The sequence below is a fragment of the Dermacentor silvarum genome, chromosome 1 (assembly GCF_013339745.2).
Source record: "Dermacentor silvarum isolate Dsil-2018 chromosome 1, BIME_Dsil_1.4, whole genome shotgun sequence".
Classification (NCBI taxonomy): domain Eukaryota; kingdom Metazoa; phylum Arthropoda; class Arachnida; order Ixodida; family Ixodidae; genus Dermacentor; species Dermacentor silvarum.
In genome coordinates this window covers 59,972,889-59,980,511 of record NC_051154.1, presented here as the reverse complement: position 1 = coordinate 59,980,511, position 7,623 = coordinate 59,972,889, and the positions used below count along the sequence as shown (strand labels likewise).

General features: G+C 42.2%; 1 long non-coding RNA gene across 2 annotated transcripts; it reads right to left on the bottom strand.

The window, feature by feature from the left end:
- Nucleotides 1-834: 834 nt before the first annotated feature.
- On the bottom strand, nucleotides 835-6,324 carry LOC119464168 (uncharacterized). Of its 2 annotated transcripts, none has more exons than XR_005194403.2 (3): nucleotides 6,161-6,324; nucleotides 2,670-5,923; nucleotides 835-941 (listed from the first exon to the last, which is right to left on the bottom strand). It is a non-coding gene; the product is annotated as an uncharacterized LOC119464168 (long non-coding RNA). The 2 variants fall into 2 exon arrangements; XR_007467405.1 differs by having other exon boundaries at nucleotides 2,670-5,930; nucleotides 6,169-6,324.
- Between the last annotated feature and the right edge of the window lie 1,299 nt (nucleotides 6,325-7,623).

The following is a 7,623-nucleotide window of genomic DNA, read 5'->3' as shown; positions in this document are numbered from 1 at the left end:
TAGGTAGCCTGTCCAAGCGCTTCCATGCTTTTCTAAGCCACTCAAGTGCGTTTAGAGCACATCTTCAGACACAACCGCTTCACTATAGTCCATAGTGAGGACTGTAATGAAGCAGTGGTCTAATTTTTAACGTTTAGATTGTGGTTATGGACCAACAACCACTTACATTTATTGGTTTCACGTGGCTTGGCCACTGCAAAAGCTCCATATAATTTGTTTTGGAAGTGCTTTCATAAACCTGCTCTTCAAGCCCATATTACTGCACCAAAACATCATTTTAGCTGCTCCAAAAGCTACTTCCAAAGGTCACGGGCCAACATCATCACTGGAGGTTTTAATGACAAGAGTAAAGATGGAGATTAAATGCTAGATGACTATAGATCCAGTGAAATATAATTAGATCAAGAAGGCTAGGTGACTATTTGTCACCGCCTTGTTTTAATGGAGATGCTAATAATAATAACCATCACGAAAAGCCGCTGGTAGTTGTGACCGTGTGCCGAATAGCTCTGCCAGACAACCATGGAAGCCTTGAAGGCACCGCGAGAAATTTGTTGTTGCAGGAAGTACGAGCTAGGCCTCTAGCGAGCTATTGTCCGCGCTGTCAGCATCGTTTTAGCAATGTTACCCTAACATTTCAGAATGTTGCTTTACTAGCTTTGCGACATAAGAGAAACATCTGCACTTGCACTGTGTCCCATACACAGGTGGCCCACATTTTGAATCCTGAAGTATTCCGGCATTCACTGTGTTTTTTACAGTATGCCATTCCATTAGATAAGAGCAGGGAAAGGATGTCGACCTGTAATCAATACACACTACTAATTTCACAACTACTTGCATGGAAAAAGTCACTTTATTGTTTCTGAATGCTCTGCTCCAAAACCGATTTATTCTATACACTACTCGGCACAGCTGGCATCCTCCAGTGCACTCCAACGCTGAAAAAAAAAAGACAGTACAAAATGCTACTGATATCAACATTAGCATGAACCTTTCATCACTGATACTTATTGCGAGAATGCAGAGCATAGCTGATGCAATGCACAGCAAACTAGCAGAGAACATGTGATCAACAGAGCAAAGTGCCGCATATTTAAAGGAGTACTGACACAAAAATTGATTCTGCTGCTTCTCTTTAGGTAGCTGTTGACTAGTCAATTAACACAGTTTTTATGCAACCGCTTCAAAATATGCATCAAGCACAGCGCAGCTTTCAACGTGGCAAAGGAGACACGTAACAACACAGAAAGAGTAGATTGCAGCCACATGGTATTGCAAACTCTGAAAGCTACCAAATTGGTCCTGAACACAGAGGGACAAGCTCTCCCCTCTTGTCCATTAAGTGGTGAATGGACTTGGCTTCTTCAAGCATGGCCACAGTGTCTGTACACCCGCCATGACGGCTTAGTGGCTATGGTGCTGCGCTGCTAAGTGCAAGGTCACTGGTTCGATTCCCAGCTTCAGTGGCTGCATTTTATTGGGGGTGAAAAGCAAGAACACTCGTTCACTTAGATTTAGATGCAAGTAAAGAACCAGAGGCGGTCAAAATTAACCCAGAGTCCCCCAATACGACATGCCTCAGTCATATCGTGGTTTTCGCCGGTAAAACCCAAGAATATTGTTAGCACGGGAACAAGCAGCGCTTGGACGGGACGAAGTGAGTATGACAGACAATTAAGGCACTGAACTAACAACCGCTGGTTTATTGCGGGGATTGCAACATATACAAAACGCAAGCTCAGCGCAGAAGACCAACAAAACACGGTATCTGCGCCAGGATAGGAATGAAATCATCACATCACATGCGTCGTCATAGCAGGCTGTCACATTTTTAACAAATAGTTAATCTCACAGCTATGCCGAGAAACAGAGGGTACACTGACGCAGGAGTTTGCATGCGATTGAACACAAAACGCTTTGCGAATCTCACATGCTCTTTGCTCTGTATATCTGCCTAACATTGTGCATTTATCAAAGATAGGTTGGCAGCCGCATTCTTTGCATTCTTTAACAGTTTGTTAACGTGACAGCTTGCTATGATGATGCACGTGATGTGATGATTTCATTCCTATATATCCCGGCTTAGATACCGTGTTTTTGTTGGTCTTCTGCACTGAGCCTGTGTTTCGTATATATTGCATTCCCCACATTAAACCAGTGGTTGTTAGTTCAGCCCCTTGTCTGTCATACTTACTTCGTCCCGTCCAAGCGCTGTTTATTCCCATCCTAATGATGGACCAACCAGTCCAGACCAGCACACTTCTTAGGAATATTTTCCTGCGTGTGTACGCTTCAATGGTACCTGGTACCGCAAGACCACTGCAAGAGGTTTCGATGATGTGTTAACTGTCATTTTTCACGTCCAAAACCGTGCTGCTCATTGTGTGCATTTTGAACTGGTTGCAGAAAACGGCAACGCAATTATTTGTTGTACTCTTGAAGAAGTATAGCAGCATTGGGTCGATGGCTATGAAGTGAAGGAATAAAAACAAGACGCATTCTTCTGTCAGTACTCCTTAACACTGACCAGAAACCCAAAGGCTCTCGGGACTGGTATAAGCATGAAACATTACAAGCTCACATGCCACATACCTGAGGCATGTACAGCTTATGGCAACGCTTTCAGAGTACAGGCAGGTCATTTGAGAAAAAAAAAAAACTTGTACCTTCTCTGAATCCTTGATGGAGTGCAACACTGCCAATCAGCAGCATATGATCGCAGCATCATGTCGGTGGCATCAGGGAAGTTCTTTGCTGCCTCTGAAAAGTTCAAATACAATACCGTGGAACCAGATTTAGATTTTACACTCACAAATGTTTCAAATATTTCACAATTTATTTAAATCCCAAATTTTTTAGAACTGCCTATGCCTCATATTCATACATGTGCAGGTCAAATTAATTGAAATTATCCCCAGCAGTTAATTTCTCTCTAGGTGATTCAGTACATAAGCCATAATTTAATTTGCCTGTGTGCAATGCTATAACAAGGTTCGACTGTTAATTTCAGTTAAGGCAGGCACAACAGCACCGGCTTAAGAACAAGGTGTCACCAAGCTTTGAGGCTGGATGTGAGGTGTCTCGTTTAGCTAACATGATCTGTTACGTAAAAAAAAAACAATTAGATTTCTTTTTTTTTTTTTTTTGAGTATCACAGCAACATCAGAAACAGCTCATTATAATGTCTGCCACTATAGTTATCACACGTCTTGAGGTTCTTAATGTGACCGGAGACGGCGCGCATGCACGCAGGTATAATTAAGGAACACATACAATGTCCCGTTACAGTGGCCCCTTTCCTCTCTTATTTGCTTCGCCAAATTACAGGCTTCTAGAGCAGTGAAGCTGACTTCAGGAAACCGGTCATTGTGCAACGCATATTAGACCTTTGACTCTTAAGCAGCTCTCACTGCAAGTCTTGATCTGAAGTGAACTGAATTAGGCCTACAATGCCTACAAACTAATGGCTTGGATTTAAATCCGACTTAGGCTAGTTACCTAGCATATAATGGCAATTAAGGATGCGGCTGTGCTGCATGGCATGTATTTTTCTGTCTTTCTCTTTATTTCATTTTTTTCAGTGAGCTGGGGCAGTTTTTCGAGAAGCTTATGGCCGTGTCCATACAATTGGGAGTCTCCCAGACAGATTGGTAGAGTTGGCAGGTATGATATACCTGCAGAAAACAGGAGAAAAAAATAAATGCTTTAGCTGGCTTGCCAGTCATAACACTGAGAAGGTGGAGGCCCATGAATGGTTTCCACCCTTTCCTCCCCATCATGCTAAACCCTTGGGCAAAACTGTCTCGCATGCACCACCGCATTATGCAGCGCAGGGCATCCCGCAAGGACGATCGTCCTACTGTTGGCAGGCAGGAAACCTAAGAACAAAAACATTATAAAAGACCGCTATAGCAGCATATTATTCTTACTACAGCATAAAACCGAGCAAGTGCCTAATAACTTGCTATGTCGCAAGGGCACTAATGAAAATGGACAATGCAATCATTTAAGTCATTTTTGCCAGTTTTGCAGGCTACATTCAGTAAAATGGACAGGCATCAATGACCAGTAAAATGGATAGGCAGTAGGCATCAATGACCATATGTACATAATCATTTTACAGGTAAAATATTCAGCATATGTATGCAAATAAGGCATATAATACCACAAATGCTACCTTTGAACCTTATTCACAGCATTTCCTGCTGCTGGAGGCAAGCCATATATAAACAGAGCGATTAAAGGCACAGGCTTTTACCATGCAAGTAGTACTACCAACATGACAGCCACAATGCCAGTGAATTCTATTATATGGCTGAAATTCATTAAAAATGAGTGCCCAATGCTAACTTCAAACAATAATAAACATAAGATAAAACTTACAAGGTTATTCCTACTCTAGGCAGTAGAGAGTTGACTCTCGAGCTCCTGCAACCCTCCATGGGATGTCAATGGTAGTACATCAAAGACACTGCTGCCAACGGACAAAGTTGTTCGTACTAGATGTGCTGTAAAGTGGACTGTTCCTCGAACCAGAATGAACTATGGTGATCAAACTTTGCAATTCCTTATCCCATTGATACTAAATACATACGAAACGAATTAAAGTACTATATTTACCCTCACACTTAAAGAATTTAGGCGATATCTTGTAATGTCCCGTATATAACTTTTGTTTTATGTAAATTGTTCACAAGGGACTTCTAGAATATTTCATTTATTACAACTTGTATTCAGAAATTTCGGATTCTTGTGACTGTTTTCAGATGTTGAAACATTTTATTGCCATATATATGAATGTTGGCTCTTTCAATTGATATTTTGTTTGAATGTAATCATGTGTGTATGTATCATGTTATGACTGATTGTTGACTGCGTTTTTGTTTCTCTGCCATGTATTTACTTATGTTGGGCCTCAGATGCACTCAAGCTACACTTTTGTAGCTTTTAGTCTATGGTCCTATCCCCAATTTTGTTGTTTGGGAAAAATAAAAGCAATTTTCAATTTTCAAGACAGGTCTGGAACTCTGGGGCATGTGTTTACAGCAAGTACAACACTTCCAACTTCTTTAAAATGCCTCCCTGTGCCGAGAGCTCTGCTCTCATCTCCTCAAACGCCTTCAGAATTTTCTTCTGAAAGCAAAACAATGTTTCACATTAGCATATCAGAGAAGACAACTAGATTTCCTTCAATACTAATGAATGGCAATAAGAGTTTCTAAACTTCTTAATTAATGCACAATAAAAGATACAATACCTACTCACTAAATTTGAGTTAGTATTTTACCACAACTGCTACAGGAGCTGTTGGCAGCTGAGTGAGCCCACATGCAACTCAGCAGTGAAACAAGGTGGTTCCATTTTGTCATTAAAAAGTAATCAGCCGTTACATTTATTTGTAAGAATATACAGATGGCAGTACATGTACAGACAGCTAATGCTCCTTCTACTCACTTCTGCGAATCCCTTTCAGCAAGTTTTACCTTTCACTGATAATGTAGGCATGGCTGAAGACCCAGAGTCCTCAGAGGTCATCACCGTGAAAGGCACATCAGTCGAGCGGCTACTGGTAATATTAGCAGGACTAGAGGCTCACGAGAGGGAGCGAAGCTTGCTTGCAGACATGAGTGTGTTGGAAAAGTTTCCTCTGAGCCTTGTAAAAAGCCACCATTGTCTGCACCAGACACACTCTGCTCATCTGAAAAAATTTATCTTGCAGCATGCCGTCGCTGCCTTCTGTGCTGGTTCCTGCCATCTTCATTCACCAGGTCCAATGCAGCCAGCTGCTCTTTTCCTCGTGCTACATTATCAGTGTCTGCAAAAAAAAAAAAAAAAAGGAAAACATGGGATAAAGCACCTCAGAAACGAAGTTAATGTTACAGTGCAAGAACCAATTTCTATGAATGTATAGCTTACCACACTTGAAGCTAAACATTTCGACAGAATTACCTGTCTGGTTGGGAAAATTGATTAAGACTTAGAGATTGACTCCAACCAAATAAGGAAATTTACTAGCCCGACGTTTCGGAACCAATTCGGCTCCTTCTTCACCGCCACCTCCGAAGAATACCCCCTGAAGAAAGAGCCGAATTGGTTCCGAAACGTCGGGCTAGTAAATTTCCTTATTTGGTTGGAGTCAATCTCTAAGTCATACCACACTCGCACAGCACACGACAGCCAAGTTCTTCCCAAGCGGTCGTTGGAATTTCCTAGCTTTTTATCGCCAATGACATTCTGTGAGAGTTCTTATATGGTGGCCACACAGCTCTCCATCTGCTTATTAGCCACATAGATAGTATGGCAGACACCTCATGTCTTTTTTTAAAGTGAATAACACTGAATCTCAGCAGTGTTGAAAAGATGTCATAGTTTTGCACGAAAGGCACAGCATCAATTGTGATAGCAAATTAGACAGCTATACGAAGTAAGGATAGAAGTTTTATCGGCCATATAAACTTGTATACATTTGGTTACTAACTAAATTAACAAGCAGAGTGTCACGTGTGCCCAGGCGGACACGAGCACATCTCACTCGATGACCGCGGACACTCACTGTCAAAATGCTGGCATGAGGAACAGCGGCAGCAGCAGTGAGCAAATTGACCTTCGTGGTGCCCCTTGCAACGCAAACTAAGTGGCGAGAACACAGCACATACGAAGCTATCAGACCTTGGTGCGCTATACACACTACACTCTGTACACACTGCAGATCACTTTCAAAATATGGCCCACGGGGCCGCGTTCAGCCGCACCATACACGGCCACCGCCTGAGCATAACGCCTCCCTGCTGCCCTGCGAACGATGGAAGACGGCGTGCTTCCTCCCTGCCTTCTTCCCTTGCACACACGAGATCAAGCCACCATCCTCCTCGGCTCACCCTCACACCCACAGCATACGGCGCGAGGCCGCAATGTTATCGCACTTGGTGTTGGAACGTGATGGCAATGACGATGCCAGAAATGTGCCTGGAGTGTCCATATAATAGCTATTGCAATATAAGACACGAAAGCATTTCAATACAAACAAGACAAGCCATGCCAATTGAAAGAACCATACAGGCATGAACTGCTATAAGTTCTTAATCACAACCTTGGTAAGAGTACAAATAATGTCTGCAGGAAATGTAAACTTTGCCTACTTCACATAATTCCCAGTCACAGTTTGCGTTATGCCACATGATTTAATTTTACAGTGCTTGGACATGCAGGCTCATGAAGCACTGTACATCACCAGCGACCTAATTAAGTCCATCTCAGGCCAAAGGTCTCCGCCAAAGATTTCCAAGTACTCCTGTTCTGCATCAACCAAACTAACCCACTCTGTAAAATTTTTATCTCACTAGTTTTTCCATTGTGTGCAACAGGCAGGAAAACTTAAAGGTAACAAGTTCTCTGCTACCCTCAAGTAATACACCACTGGTTATATGCACTTCCCTATTTCCCAATGTACAGCAAAGCATATATGCAATTTGTTTATAATTACGACAAACAGCTACACCTCACTGACATGACAAAAAACAGAAATTCACAAACCGTAACAATGTATTCAGTGTTATGTGTGCAGGAGAGGAAAAACTGCATAAGACACTGATCCACAAGGCAGGCACACACACTTGTGTT